Source organism: Pistacia vera, unplaced genomic scaffold (genome assembly GCF_008641045.1).
Source record: "Pistacia vera cultivar Batoury unplaced genomic scaffold, PisVer_v2 Contig205, whole genome shotgun sequence".
Taxonomy (NCBI): domain Eukaryota; kingdom Viridiplantae; phylum Streptophyta; class Magnoliopsida; order Sapindales; family Anacardiaceae; genus Pistacia; species Pistacia vera.
In genome coordinates, this window is record NW_022196008.1 from 855,238 (window position 1) to 872,084 (window position 16,847).

The 16,847-nt window shown below is 37.1% G+C and overlaps 1 pseudogene; it reads left to right on the forward strand.

The window, feature by feature from the left end:
• Window positions 1-4,202: 4,202 nt before the first annotated feature.
• On the forward strand, window positions 4,203-15,538 carry LOC116128929 (annotated as a pseudogene).
• The last annotated feature ends 1,309 nt before the right edge of the window (window positions 15,539-16,847 follow it).

Here is a 16,847-nt window from a genome sequence, read left to right on the forward strand (position 1 = left end):
CCTAAAACTTTCCTAAAATAAAATTGTGTGTTTTGATATAAACTGGAAATTGCAGACTTTGCCGTGGCAACGAATTCACTTCGCCGTGGCAACAATTCTCGAGAGTTTTATGCCGCGGCGAAGAAAACTTCGATGCGGCAAACCTTCTTGGACAATTTTGAATTTGAATTGCCCTCCGCTTGCTTCCTGCTCAAATCATCAATCTTCGATGCTCTCTGATGGGAACAAGCTTCATAGTGCTTCAAATCCACTTTAGAACTTCCCCGAATTCTGATATTCGCTTGCTTCTAGGTCCAGAAACTCGATTCCGCTCATTATTTGCTCAAAGTGCATGTTTGGGCTGAAACATAAAACATATGAATTAAGTTGCAATTAAGGCAAACGACATAAGGTACCAAAATTCGGCAAAAAAGCCTTAGTAAAATAGTATAACCCTCGAATTATAATAAGAAAGATCAGAAAGAGAAAAATTACTGAGATCTAAATATATTTATTGAAGTTAGTTACAAGTCTGTTTGTATAGCAGGAGCATAATACACGTGAGTCTAAGCTGCTCATTAGCAAGGCTAAGGTCACTTGCTAGTCACAAAAACATAGTAGTCATCTGGGAAACTAATCATAACATCCTCCCTTAAGCCAGGCTTCCATAAACTTGTGACTTAACAACATCTGGGAAACTAATCCTAACATCCTCCCTTAAGCCAAGCTTCCATAAACTTGTGACTTAACAAATAACCTAACATCCTCTCTCAACGAACTTCCTTGGTAAACCATACAAGAACATTCAGAGAGCAGTTCCGTCAATAGAGAGTCATATTCAAAGGAAGGAGAGAATTTACAAATAGCATCTGACAATAAGTGTTCGAACAACAAACAATATATCTTAAACAACTTCAACCACCTAAAAGAATTAGAAACTGGTAGCTTGTTACACTGATTGAGGAGCTCTTCATTGAGCTTGTTGCAAACTTTGACCTGGCAATGTTTTAGTAAGGACATCTCTGTTTCTGAATTTCAGTAGGAACATAATGAACTTTCAGTACCTGATTTCTCACATATAGCATCAAGCTCATATGTTTTGTCCGCCATGAAGACAGATTAGAGGCCAAGGATCCATTACTTTGGTTGTCACACCAAATGACAGGAATATCAGTAATTTGTAATCCTATTTCAGAAACAGGCTACAAAACCAGGCAAGCTCAGTCGAACCTTGTGCAAGGGCTCTATACTCTGCTTTAGTAGATGATAAAGCAAAAACTTTCTGTTTCCTAGGGTGCCATTGAACTAAGTTGGAGCCAAGGAACACATAACGCCGCTTGTAGATCGTCTGTCAAGAAGGTTGTTGGCCCAGTCAGCATCAGTGAAATTACGATGAACCGATGGCTTTTAGTGAAATGACTCCATAATAAAGGTCCCTTAATATATTTGAGGAGCCTCTTACAAGCTTGCCAGTTGTAGTTGTTGGAGCCTTAAAAACAGACTCAATTTATGACAGAATAAGCAATGTCTGGTCTGGATAGTACAAGGTATTGCAATCCTCCAATGGTACTCCTGTAAGTGCAGGATTATAGTTCCTGTCATCTGGTGTCAATTTAGTGCCAACTGCCATCAGTGTGAACATGGTTTGCAATCAATCATTTTGGTTTTGATTAGAATGTCCTTTGCATACTTGATTCATGTATAGGCCAGATGCATTTCATGTGACTTCAAAGCCTAGAAAATACTTCAAAGACCCAAGAATCTTCAAGGCAAATTGAGTGTGAGTTTTGGTACTGTTTCTTGAACAATTAAGGAGTATTTCCTGTGAACAGTATTCATCCACATAGACTAAAACATACATGATCTGCTCTTGATGCTAATAGATAACAAACTTGGGTCAACCACTGAATGTAAAAAACCCCAATCTAGAAATGCTTTTTAAGCTAGTCAAACCAAGCTCTTAGGGCCTGCTTTAGCCCATAGAGTGCATTTTTAATTTGCACACATGATGAGGACTGGCAGAATCCACAAACCTTTATGGCTGTACATATACACTTTTCAGCTAATTCACCATTCAAATACATTATTAATATCAACCTACTGAATGCCCCATTCATGGCTCACGGCTCACGGCTGGACTGAGATAACTCTAACAGTTGGTGATTTCACAACCGGACTAAAGTTTCCAAGTAGTCAATTCCAGGGGTTGTTGAAACCCTTTTGCAACTAATCTTGCTTGAACCTTTGGATAAACCATCAGCATTATGTTTTACTTTAAAAACCATTTACAATCGACTGGATGCATGTCTGAGTAAGTGGAACCAGTTTCCAAGTGTGATTACTAAGAGTGCATTAAAATCTGATGGCATAGCAGCTGTCCAAGAGTGAGAAGAGCTTCTGAAACAGTGCTTGGTTCTTTGGTATCAAGATGGGATGTAGAGAGAAGTGCAGTATTGTAGCTTTGGCTTTGGATTGAGTTATCATTGGATAGTGTTTTGGATAGGAAAGTTGGATTTAGGAAAAGACAAATCAACAATTAATGGTTAGTGTCAAAAGATGCTAAGAAGCAATGGTTATGGGGAAGTGATAGACATAGGATTCGTGTACTGGAGTTAAATCATGCATGTTGAATACCTGATTAGGTGTAAGAGGACAAGTGGAAGAGGCTGATGACTTTTCGGCCAATGGAGTATAGATAGGTTGTTCAGACACTGTTCTAAGGTTATGAGTTGGTTGAAATGACTTCTGGAGTTATTAGAAGATGTAAGAGATTATATAAGAGGACAGGGTATGTGAGGAATAAGTTGGCACAGAGTTAGGAACATGCCAGGTGGAAGTAGAAACAGGAATAGATGTAGGCTCTGTATGAATAGATATAGGCTCTGTAAAGGAGGTTGTAGAACTGGACAATTTGTGAGATTGGAAAGGGAAGTCCATCTCATCAAATTTGACACTTTGACAGATCTAAATTCGACCATTAGGTGCAAGACATTTGTATCCTTTGTGTTGCAAATTGTAACCAATAAAAGTACATTTGGTAGTATGAAAATCAAATTTATGGGGGTTATAAGGTCTAAGAAATGGGTAAATGGCACAACCAAAAACCTTTATGATAGAATAGTTTGGTGGATAGTTGAATATTTTTTGGAAAGGAGAGAGGTTAGAGAGCACATGAGAAGGAAGTCTGTTTGGAAAGTCTTTAAATTCAAATTATACACCTCTTAAAAGAATTAAATGTTTTATGGAACATTCTTTCTAATAAAATTTTATGTGCTTTTAATTATTTATAAATTTTTTATTTAAAAATTAACAATAAGTTTCTATTGAGGTTTAGTTTAATTGGACCGCTTGAATGAGGAATGCTCTTTTTATGAAATTTCAATGAGATGTAAATAAATATTTTTGCTTTTCATCCAAAAACTTGAGCTTGTGTAACCTTTTACAAAAATTTACGTCACTATCAACTTGTAAGACCTCTAAACATTGAACTTCATATTCAAATTTACAATGCATGAAAAAAAAAAAATCTTTAGAATTAACAGTAGCACACATGGGCTGGACCAGCATTTATTCAAGTCATTTTACACATAAATAGGTCCATTAATTGTGATAGAAATAGTGGAATAATTGTAGGGTTTTTATTAGTAATAATGCTAGGTTTACAACATTTTTTTACAACTTTTAATATGACAGCTCATCATTGGTTAGCTCGTAAATAGGCAGACGAGACTTATACAAGCAGGCGAGACTCATTTTACAAGTTGAGCAATGACAAACTGCTACGTCGAGTTTGTGAGAGAAGGTTGTAAGATTGAGTTGTAAACCTAGCATTACTCTTTCATTAATGCATGAAAAGCCTAAAATTTATTGACAAATTATAAAGTGTTATCAACATTTTCTTTTAAATGGTAGAAACCTCATCTAACAAATACACATACTTGTTAGCACATGCCTATTTGACATCTATAATTAATGATGAGAGAAATTGTTCCGTCCAAGTCAGCACCTTATCATCAAATGCACATGTGTTACGCATATTATGATGTGATCCATGTGATGACATCGACACTCAAATACCAAATTATGGTCCTAAAAAAATAAATACGCAACATTCATAATAAAACATTCCACGCAACTATATAATATTCATGGGGAAAGATCGCAAGACCATTTTATGTAAACCAAACACAATTGAATCACTACATCAAAGCCATTTTGAATCAATGACTAACCATCAAGACAACCAACACCATAGCCAAAATGGTCTCAGGGTGAATCGACAAGAAGAAGAAGTGGTTGTTGTGATGGTGCCGTTTCCAGCTCAAGGCCATCTCAATCAACTCCTCCAACTTTCCCGCCTCATTCTCTCCTATAATATTCCCGTTCATTACGTTGGCGCCGCCTCCCACAACCACCAGGCCAAGCTTCGGGTCCACGGCTGGAACCCTCGCATCTCTTTCAACATCCATTTTCATGACTTTGAAATTCCTCCAATCTTGTCTCCTCTTCTTGACCCCAACGAAGAATGCAAATTTCCATCTCATCTACAACCATGTTTCGATGTCTCAAAGCGGATTATGCTACCCTACAGTAACATACACGGATTATAAATCGAATTCCCTAATGTGTAAAACATACCTTCTCAGGCTATGTTTCCTACTTTCCCCTATTAAGCTTCGCACCCACAATTTGAGAGTTAATAGATTCAAGTTCATTAAGCTAATGGAATCCTAAATTAATTTCATTGATTCTCAAACCTATCCTAGCGTTCAATACAACAATGGTGATTACCCTAAGAAGCTCATACATGATTCATTTCAATCTCTCACATGTTCAACAAATAAATCAATAAAACCAAGAATAATCACACAACCTATGCAATAGAATGTAAAAGCAACAATATCTATTGATTAAACAAAAAAATCCTAATTACATCAAAACCCTAACCCAAAGTGAGTTGTTCATAATGAAATTAACACAAATTGAATAAAAAAACATTAAACAAAGATCCAACATATTGAAATAAGAAAAGAGAATAAAGATCTTCCCTAATTGATGAATCCCGAAGAGTTTAGTCTCAAATCAACCTCAAATCCTCTCTCTTTTCTCCAAAATGTCGAATTACTCAAACAATGATGAACCCAACTAAAAAAGGCTAAGTTTTTCTTATATATCGGTCCAAAAACCTAAAAACTTTCAAAAATAATTGTGTGTTTTGATATAAACTGGAAATTGCAGACTTGCGTGGCAAGAATCACTTCGCCGTGGCAACGAATTCTGAGAGTTTATTGCGCGGCGAAGAAGAACTTCGTGCGGCAAACCTTCTTGGACATTTTGAATTTATGGAATGCCCTCCGCTTGCTTCCTTGCTCAAATCATCAATCTTCGATGCTCTCTGATGGGAACAAGCTTCATAGTGCTCAAATCCCCTTAGAACTTCCCCGAATTCTGATATCGCTTGTTTAGGTCCAGAAACTCGATTCGCTCATTATTGCTCAAAGTGCATGTTTTGGGCTGAAACATAAAACATATGAAATTAAGTGCAATTAAGGCAAAAACGACATAGAAATATCCAAAATTCGGCAAAAAAGCCTTAGTAAAATAGTATAACCCTCGAATTATTATAAGAGAAAGATCAGAAAAGAGAAAAATTACTGAGATCTAAATATATTATTATGAAGTTAGTTACAAGTCATGTTGTATAGCGGAGCATAATACACGTGAGTCTAAGCTGCTCATTAGCAAGGCTAAGGTCACTTGCTAGTCACTAAAACATAGTAGTCAATCTGGGAAACTAATCATAACATCCTCCCAAGCCAGGCTTCCATAAACTTGTGACTTAACAACATCTGGGAAACTAATCCTAACATCCTCCCTTAAGCCAAGCTTCCATAAACTTGTGACTACAAATAATCCTAACATCCTCTCTCAAACGAAGCTTCCTGGTAAACCATACAAGAACATTCAGAGAGCAGTTCCGTCAATAGAGAGTACAGTTCAAAGGAAGGAGGAGTTAACAAATAGCATCTGACAATAAGTGTTCGAACAACAAACAATATATCTTAAACAACTTCAACACCTTAAAAGAATTAGAAACTTGTAGTTGTTACACTGATTGAGGAGCCTCATTGAGCTTGTTGCAAACTTGAAGTGGCAATGGTTTAGTAAGGACATCTGCTTTTTGAAATTTAGTAGAACATAATGAACTTTCAGTGACCTGCTCTACATAATGAGCATCAAGCTCAATATGTTTTGTCCTGCCATGAAAGACAGATTAGAGGCCAAGGATCCATTATTGGTTGTCACACCAAATGACAGGAATATCAGTAAGTTGTAATCATTTCAGAGAACAGGCTACAAAACCAGGCAAGCTCAGTCGAACCTTGTGCAAGGGTCTATACTCTGCTTAGTAGATGATAAAGCAAAAACTTTCTGTTCCTAGGGTGCCATTGAACTAAGTTGGAGCCAAGGAACACATAACGGCCGTGTAGATCGTCTGTCAAGAAGTTGTTGGCCCAGTCAGCATCAGTGAAACATTACAGATGAAACCGATGGCTTTTAGTGAAATGAACTCCTAATAAAAGGTCCCTTTAATATATTTGAGGAGCCTCTTACAAGCTTGCCAGTGTAGTTGTGTTGGAGCCTTTAAAAACAGACTCAATTTATTGACAGAATAAGCAATGTCTGGTGGATAGTACAAGGTATTGCAATGCTCAATGGTACTCCTGTAAGTGCAGGATTATCAAATAGTTCACTGTCATCTGGTGTCAATTTAGTGCCAACTGCCATCAGTGTAGAACCTGGTTTGCAATCAATCATTTTGGTTTTGATTGAATGTCCTTTGCATACTTGTTCATGTATAGGCCAGATGCATTTCATGTGACTTCAAAGCCTAGAAAATACTTCAAAGACCCAAGAATCTTCAAGGCAAATTGAGTGTTGAGTTTTTGTACTGTTTCTGAACAATTAAGGAGTATTTTCTCGTGAACAGTATATCATCCACATGACTAAAACATACATGATCTGCTCTGATGCTAATAGATAAACAAACTTGGGTCAACCACTGAATGTAAAAAACCCCAATCTGAAAGCTTTTTTAAGCTAGTCAAACCAAGCTCTTAGGGGCTTTAGCCATAAGAGTGCATTTTTTAATTTGCACACATGATGAGGACTGGCAGAATCCACAAACCTTATGGCTGTACATATACACATTTCAGCTAATTCACCATTCAAAAATACATTATTAATATCAACCTACTGAATGCCCCATTCATGGCTCACGGCTCACGGCTGGACTGAGAATAACTCTAACAGTTGGTGATTTCACAACCGGACTAAAAGTTTCCAAGTAGTCAATTCCAGGGGTTGTTGAACCCTTTTGCAACTAATCTTGCTTGAACCTTTGGATAGAACCATCAGCATTATGTTTACTTTAAAAACCCATTACAATCGACTGGATGCATGTCTGGAGTAAGTGGAACCAGTTTCCAAGTGGTGATTAGCTAAGAGTGCATTAAAATCTGATGGCATAGCAGCGTCCAAGAGGGGTGAGAAAGAGCTTCTGAAACAGTGCTTGGTTTTGGTAAAGAGGGATGTAGAGAGAAGTGCAGTATTTGAGCTTTGGTTTGGATTGAGTTATCATGGATGAGTGTTTTGGATAGGAAAGTTGGATTTAGGAAAGACAAATCAACAATTAATGGTATAGTGTCAAAAGATGCATAAGAAGCAATGGTTATGGGAGAAGTGATAGACATAGGAGATTCGTGTACTGGAGTTAATCATGCATGTTGAATACCTGATTAGGTGTAAGAGGACAAGTGGAAGAGGCTGATGACTTTCGGCCAATGGAGTATAGATAGGTTGTTCAGACACTGGTTCTAAGGTATGAGTTGGTTGAGAATGACTTCTGGAGTTAGTGACTACAAGTTTATTCTTTAAATAGGATTTTAAAATAAACTTCTTTCCTAGGCGTGCGTTTTCTAGGTTCTCAATGGCCAAGGGATACTTAGGAAATACCTGGCTAGGGAGGGGTTTTTCACCTGCATACCTCCCAATTGCTTCTGAAGTGCTATAAGTTGGGCTGAAATAGCCGTGTATGCATCAACTTCATAAAGACCCATAGATTTCTTCGATTGTATCCTCTCATTCGGTCTTTGATAATTGTTACTTGCAATAACTTCAAGCAACTCATGAGCTTCTTTAGGTGTCTTGTTTTGCAATGCTCCTCCCGATGCTGCATCCACCATTGTTTGCACATTAATCATCAAGCCATTATAAAATGTTTGCACTTGCATCCAAACTGGCAAACCATGGTGTGGACACCTCCTCAGTAGTTCCTTGTATCTTTCCCAAGCCTCATACAGTGATTTAGACTCTTCATGTAGAAACGATGTGATATCATTTCTCATCTTTGCAGATTTTGCGGGAGGAAAGAATTTGGTCAGGAACTTCTGTGCTAATTCATTCCAAGTTGTGATCGTTCCTGGTGGCAGTGCCATTAACCATCCTTTTGCTTTATCCCTTAATGAAAAAGGGAACAATCTCAATCTGATGTCGTCATCTGACACTCCATCTGACTTGAAGGTATTGCAGATCTCTAAAAAGTTTATAGTGTGCAGATTTGGATCTTCCTTCAAATCTCCTTTAAATTGTACCGATTGTTGGATCATCTGGATGATTGTCGGCTTTATTTTGAAGTTGTTGGCTTGTACTGTTGGTCTAGTTATACTTGAACCACTACCATCAACCGTGGGAACTGAGAATTCCCTCAATGTTCTATTTTTCGCCATCTCAACAACTATGGCCTCTCGTTCTCTTCTCTCTCTGTTAACTCTTCTTGTGGTGCTTTCAATCTCTGGATCAACAGGAACCACTGGCTGACGTCTAGCTCTTCGCATAAACTACATAGAACAAGAGAAAATGTAAGATCATAAGCTAACAGAAAAGAACAACAAAAATTAAACTACAAAACAATTAAAACAAAAATTAAACTCCAATCTAGCTAACACAAGAAAAGTTTAATGTTAATACAAAATCAATTCCCTGGCAACGGTGCCAAAAACTTGATGCGTTGTAACTACAACATGCAATGTATAGCAAGTGCACTAGTCGCACAAGTAATAACATGATAAGTGAAGTATCGTTCCCACGAGGATTGTTTGTTAAGCACTGATTTTCCTAGTTGTTTATCAAGTTGGAGAAACCGAAAATGTTTTGATTTGCGGGATGAATTTAAGCTAAAGTGAAAACAAAACTTACTACGTATTTAAAAGGCTAATAAATGACAGCAAAACTAAATCGAGAGAAAATATTAATTAAAGCAAACGGTTAGGGTTTTGACTTCACTAGGATTCTATGAATTAATCTGGCGAATTATGCTACCCTTAAGTAACATACACGGATTATAATCGAATTCCCTAATGTGTAAAACATACCTTCTCAGGCTATGTTTTCCTACTTTCCCCTATTAAGCTTTCGCACCAACAATTTGAAGATTAATAGATTCAAGTTCATTAAGCTAATGGAATCCTAAATTAATTTCATTGATTCTCAAACCTATCTCTAGCGTTCAATACAACAATGGTGATTACCCTAAGAAGCTCATACATGATTCATTTCTTAATCTCATCATGTTCAACAAATAAATTCAATAAAACCAGAATAATCACACAACCTATGCAATAGAATGTAAAAGCAACAATATCTATTGATTAAACATAAAAATCCTAATTACATCAAAACCCTAACCCAAAGTGAGTTAGTCATAATGAAATTACACAAATTAATTGAAATAAAAACATTAAACAAAGTATCCAACATATTGAAATAAGAAAAGAGAATAAGATCTTCCCTAATTGATGAATCCCGAAGAGTTAGTCTCAAATCAACCTCAAATCCTCTCTCTTTCTCCAAAATGTCGAATTTACTCTAAACAATGATGAACCCAACTAAAAAGGCTAAGTTTTCTTATATTGTCGGTCCAAAAACCTAAAAACTTTCCTAAAATAAAAATGTGTGTTTTGATATAAACTGGAAATTGCAGACTTTGCCGTTGCAACGAATTCACTTCGCCGTGGCAACGAATTCTCGAGAGTTTATTGCGCGGCGAAGAAAGAACTTCGATGCGGCAAACCTTCTTGGACAATTTTGAATTTATGGAATTGCCCTCGCTTGCTTCCTTGCTCAAATCATCAATCTTCGAGCTCTCTGATGGGAACAAGCTATAGTGCTTCAAATCCACTTTAGAACTTCCCGAATTCTGAATTCGCTTGCTTCTAGGTCCAGAAACTCGATTCCGCTCATTATTTGCTCAAAGTGCATGTTTTGGGCTGAAACATAAAACATATGAAATAAGTTGCAATTAAGGCAAAAACGACATAAGAAGTATCCAAAATTCGGCAAAAAAGCCTTAGTAAAATAGTAAACCTCGATTATAATAGAGAAAGATCAGAAAAGGAAAAAATTACTGAGATCAAATATATTATTATTGAAGTTAGTTACAAGTCAGTTTGTATAGCGGAGCATAATACACGTGAGTCTAAGCTGCTCATTAGCAAGGCTAAGGTCACTTGCTAGTCACTAAAAACATAGTAGTCAATCTGGGAAACTAATCATAACATCCTCTTAAGCCAGGCTTCCATAAACTTGTGACTTAACAACATCTGGGAAACTAATCCTAACATCCCCTTAAGCCAAGCTTCCATAAACTTGTGACTTAACAAATAATCCTAACATCCTCTCAAACGAAGCTTCTTGGTAAACATACAAGAACATTCAGAGAGCAGTTCCGTCAATAGAGAGTACAGTTCAAAGGAGGAGAGAATTTAACATAGCATCTGAATCAAGTGTTCGAACACAAACAATATATCTTAAACAACTTCAACACCTTAAAAGAATTAGAAACTCTGTAGCTGTTACACTGATTGAGGAGCTCTTCATTGAGCTTGTTGCAAACTTTGAAGCTGGCAGGTTTAGTAAGGACATCTGCTTTCTGAAATTGTAGGAAACATAATGAACTTTCAGTGACCTGATTTCTCACATAATGAGCATAAGCTCAATATGTTTTGTCCTGCCATGAAAGACAGATTAGAGGCCAAGGATCCATTACTTTGGTTGTCACACCAAATGACAGGAATATCAGTAAGTTGTAATCCTATTTCGAGAACAGGCTACAAAACCAGGCAAGCTCAGTCGAACCTTGTGCAAGGGCTCTATACTCTGTTAGTAGATGATAAAGCAAAAACTTTCTGTTTCCTAGGGTGCCATTGAACTAAGTTGGAGCCAAGGAACACATAACGGCGCTTGTAGATCGTCTGTCAAGAAGGTTGTTGGCCCAGTCAGCATCAGTGAAACATTACAGATGAAACCGATGGCTTTTAGTGAAATGAACTATAATAAAGGTCCCTTTAATTATTTGAGGAGCCTCTTACAAGTTGCCAGTGTAGTTGTGTTGGAGCCTTTAAAAAAGACTCAATTTATGACAGAATAAGCAATGTCTGGCTGTTGGATAGTACAAGGTATTGCAATGCTCCAATGGTACTCCTGTAGTGCAGGATTATCAAATAGTTCACTGTCATCTGGTGTCAATTTAGTGCAATGCCATCAGTGTTGAACATGGTTTGCAATCAATCATTTTGGTTTTGATTAGAATGTCCTTTGCATACTTGATTCATGTATAGGCCAGATGCATTCATGACTTCAAAGCCTAGAAAATACTTCAAAGACCCAAGAATCTTCAAGGCAAATTGAGTGTTGGTTTTGTACTGTTTCTTGAATCAATTAAGGAGTATTTCCTGTGAACAGTATATCATCCACAAGACTAAAACATACATGATCTGTCTTGATGCTAATAGATAAAAAAAACTTGGGTCAACCATGAATGTAAAAAACCCCAATCTAGAAATGCTTTTTTAAGCTAGTCAAACAAGCCTTAGGGCCTGCTTTAGCCCATAGAGTGCATTTTTTAATTGCACACATGATGAGGACTGGCAGAATCCACAAACCTTTATGGCGTACATATACACATTTTCAGCTAATTCACCATTCAAAAATACATATTAATATCAACCTACTGAATGCCCCATTCATGGCTCACGGCTCACGGCTGGACTGAGAAACTCAACAGTGGTGGATTTCACAACCGGACTAAAAGTTTCCAAGTAGTCAATTCCAGGGGTTTGTTGAAACCCTTTTGCAACTAATCTTGCTTTGAACCTTTGGATAGAACCATCAGCATTATGTTTTACTTTAAAAACCCATTTACAATCGACTGGATGCAGTCTGGAGTAAGTGGAACCAGTTTCCAAGTGTGATTAGCTAAGAGTGCATTAAAATCTGATGGCATGCAGCTGTCCAAGGGGGTGAGAAAGAGCTTCTGAAACAGTGTGGTTCTTTGGTATCAAGATGGGATGTAGAGAGAAGTGCAGTATTGAGCTTTGGCTTGGATGAGTTATCATGGATGAGTGTTTTGGATAGGAAAGTTGGATTTAGGAAAAGACAATCAACAATTAATGGTATAGTGTCAAAAGATGCATAAGAAGCAATGGTTATGGGAGAGTGATAGACATAGGAGATTCGTGTACTGGAGTTAAATCATGCATGTTGAATACCTGATTAGGTGTAAGAGGACAAGTGGAAGAGGCTGATGACTTTTCGGCCAATGGAGTATAGATAGGTTGTTCAGACACTGGTTCTAAGGTATGAGTTGGTTGAGAATAGACTTCTGGAGTTATTAGAAGATGATGAGATATAGAAGAGGACAGGGTATGTGAGGAATAAGTTGGCACAGAGTTAGGAACATGCCAGGTGGAAGTAGAAACAGGAATAGATGTAGGCTCTGTATGAATAGATATAGGCTTGTAAAGGAGGTTGTAGAACTGGACAATTTGGAGATTGGAAAGGGAAGTCCATCTCATCAAATTTGACACTTTGACAGATCTAAACGACCATTAGGTGCAAGACATTTGTATCCTTGTGTTGCAAATTGTAACCAATAAAAGTACATTTGGTAGTATGAAAATCAAATTTATGGGGGTTATAAGGTCTAAGAAATGGGTAAATGGCACAACCAAAAACCTTTATGATAGAATAGTTGGTGGATAGTTGAATATTTTTTGGAAGAGAGAGAGGTTAGAGAGCACATGAGAAGGAAGTCTGTTGGAAAGTCTTTAATTCAAATTATACACCCTTAAAAGAATAAATGTTTTATGGAACATTCTTTCTAATAAATTTTATGTGCTTTTAATTATTTATAAATTTTTTATTTAAAAATTAACAATAAGTTTCTATTGAGGTTTAGTTTAATTGGACCGCTTGAATGAGGAATGCTCTTTTTATGAAATTTCAATGAGATGTAAATAAATATTTTTGCTTTTCATCAAAAACTTGAGCTTGTGTAACCTTTTACAAAAATTTACGTCACTATCAACTGTAAGACCTCTAAACATTGAACTTCATATTCAAATTTACAATGATGAAAAAAAAAAAATCTTTAGAATTAACAGTAGCACAAATGGGCTGGACCAGCATTATTCAAGTCATTTACACATAAATAGGTCCATTAATTGTGATAGAAATAGTGGAATAATTGTAGGGTTTTTATTAGTAATAATGCTAGGTTTACAAAATTTTTTTACAACTTTTAATATGACAGCTCATCATTGGTTAGCTCGTAAATAGGCAGACGAGACTTATACAAGCAGGCGAGATCATTTTACAAGTTGAGCAATGACAAACTGCTACGTCGAGTTTGTGAGAGAAGGTTGTAAGATTGAGTTGTAAACCTAGCATTACTCTTTCATTAATGCTGAAAAGCCTAAAATTTATTGACAAATTATAAAGTGTTATCAACATTTTCTTTTAAATGGTAGAAACCTCATCAACAAATACACATACTGTTAGCACATGCCTATTTGACATCTATAATTAATGATGAGAGAAATTGTTCCGTCCAAGTCAGCACTATCATCAATGCACATGTGTTAGCATATTATGATGTGATCCATGTGATGACATCGACACTCAAATACCAAATTATGGTCCTAAAAAAATAAATACGCAACATTCATAAAAAACATTCCACGCAACTATATAATATATGGGGAAAGATCGCAAGACCATTTTATGTAAACCAAACACAATTGAATCACTACATCAAAGCCATTTTGAATCAATGACTAACCATCAAGACAACCAACACCATAGCCAAATGTCAGGGTGAATCGACAAGAGAGAAGTGGTTGTTGTGATGGTGCCGTTTCCAGCTCAGGCATCTCAATCAACTCCTCCAACTTTCCCGCTCATTCTCTCCTATAATATTCCCGTTCATTACGTTGGCGCCGCCTCCCACAACCACCAGGCCAAGCTTCGGGTCCACGGCTGGAACCCTCGCATCTCTTTCAACATCCATTTTCATGACTTTGAAATTCCTCCAATCTTGTCCTCTTCTTGACCCAACGAAGAATGCAAATTTCCATCTCATCTACAACCATGTTTCGATGTCTCAAAGCGCTTCGGGCTCCTCTGGCTCAACTTTTACGTGCGCTTTTCACAGGCGAGAAGAGTGATTGTCATTCATGACTCCATGATGGGCTCTGCGATTCAGAAGTTCGTATCCCCAGTGTAGAGTCTTATTGTTTCCATGCGTGTCAGCTTTGTGCTTTTACTTGTACATATGGGAAACAATGGGAAACTCCGTAGAGGCCAATGTGTAATCCCAAAGACATCCCATCCCTAGAAGGTTGCTTCACCAATGAGTTCTTGGATTCCATTGCTTTGAATAAGACTACCGGAAGTTCAATTCTGGATTTATTTACAACATGCAGACTGATAGAAGGTGCTTCCATGGATTTGCTTGAGAGAGTAACAGTGGCCGAAAACATTAAGAATTGGGCTTTAGGGCATCAACCCAGTGATAATACCTCAGATAATAGCTCGAATAGCAGGAATTTTTGCTTGGAATGGCTAGATACAAGCATCAAACTCAGTGATATATGTGTCTTTTGGGACAACAAGTACCATGAACAATGAGCAGATCAAAGAGCTTGCCCTTGGCTTGAAGCAAAGCAATCAAAAGTTCATTTGGGTACTGAGAGATGCGGACCAAGGAGATGTTTCAACGGAGAAGAGAGAAGAGCTGAGTCAATAGGGTATGAAGATTCTGTAAAGGATATGGGATTTAGTGAGAGAGTGGGCACCTCAACTGGAAATTTTAGCTCATCCTGCAACAGGCGGATTCATGAGTCACTGTGGCTGGAATTCTTGCATGGAGAGTATAAGCATGGGAGTTCCAATAGGGGCATGGCCAATGCACTCTGATCAGCCCAGAACACAGTGCTTATAACACAAGTGCTAAAAGTTGGCATTGTTGTTAGGGACTGGGCTCACAGACAAGAGATAGTGACATCAAATATGGTCGAAACAGCTGTGAAAAGATTAATGGGATGTAAGGAGGGAGATGAGATGCGGAAGAAAGCTGCAGAATATGGTGCAAGTGCGACAATCAATGGGTGAAGGTGGAGTTTCTCGCTGGAGTTTGATTCCTTCATTGCTCTATCACTAGATAATTAAGTTGGTTGTTGTCACTAGCTAGACCCGAAATTTCGTTTTACTGTGTTAGTTTTCTATTAATGAAGTGGATGGAGTTCAGGATGTACTCTTTTGCTGTGAGGTAGCGAGATTAAATGAGTAACTGACTCTATCGGATATCTCGAAACGTTATAAATTACGAAATAGATGAACCTCATGATGAGATTGAAATTTATTTAACCCATCTTTCTTTAAATTACTTGCTTTTGAGATATATTAATTCAGTCCATCAGTAATACATATATATACACGGGGCGGACCCAAGAATGAAACTTCGGGATCAAAGGCTAAGCTAACAATAACATAAATATAATAAAATAAACGCAAATATTTGTATTCATAAAATTCTCATTAACTAATTATTTATAATTGTCCTCGACAAGATTTCATCTTTTGAAAATATTGTATAATGACTTCATTATCAATACTTTAAATATCATTATCTTATACACATTTAAGGATCATTCAACCATTAATCACTATTCCATTTCACAAACGATTCTTCACAATTTATTGCTGAAAATGCTCTCTCTACACTAGAAGTGACAACCGGTAAAATCAAGCTAATTTTATCAACAGATAAACTAATAGAAACACTTTATAATATTCCTTCATAGTTTCAAACCATCACTCTTGCAAGATCTCCAATCCCATTCAATTCCATAAATTTGACATTAGAGCGTACATCCAAAATGTAAATATCAAATTGAGAATCAAGTGTTATGACTTCTAATTGGTCACTTGACCCTATGTGACCCCATATGGGTCCGCCCCTATATGTATATATATTCATGGACTTAGGACTAATCCTAGCCAATTTGGGACCGGGCTTTGCCCTGCCCACCTCTATTGGGAATGTTTAGGAAAATGAGTTTGGTTAGGTTGTAATAAATTGGTGGGTATGTTATATTGATATATTTGGTTAGGAGGATAAATTGGTGGGTATGTTTATAGATTACTAAATTGCCCTCCTTTTTAAATATTAATACAATACTATTTTTATTATTATTTCTTGAATTATTTTATTTAACCCCTTACATTTGAAATTTTGCTAAAACATAGTCATATAAAAGTTTAATTTGTAACAAAATCACCCCCACTCACCCCAAGCTACTGCTAGCCGTCAGTCACCACTGCTGACCGCTGCCGACAGTCTCCATAACGATGGATGACCAGCTAGATCTAACCGGTTGTGTGCCGATCTAGTCGTTTTCAGCAAGATCAATGGCCGAAAACGGCCAGATGGTTGTGGATCTGGCTGGAAATGGCGAGAACTATTCTGG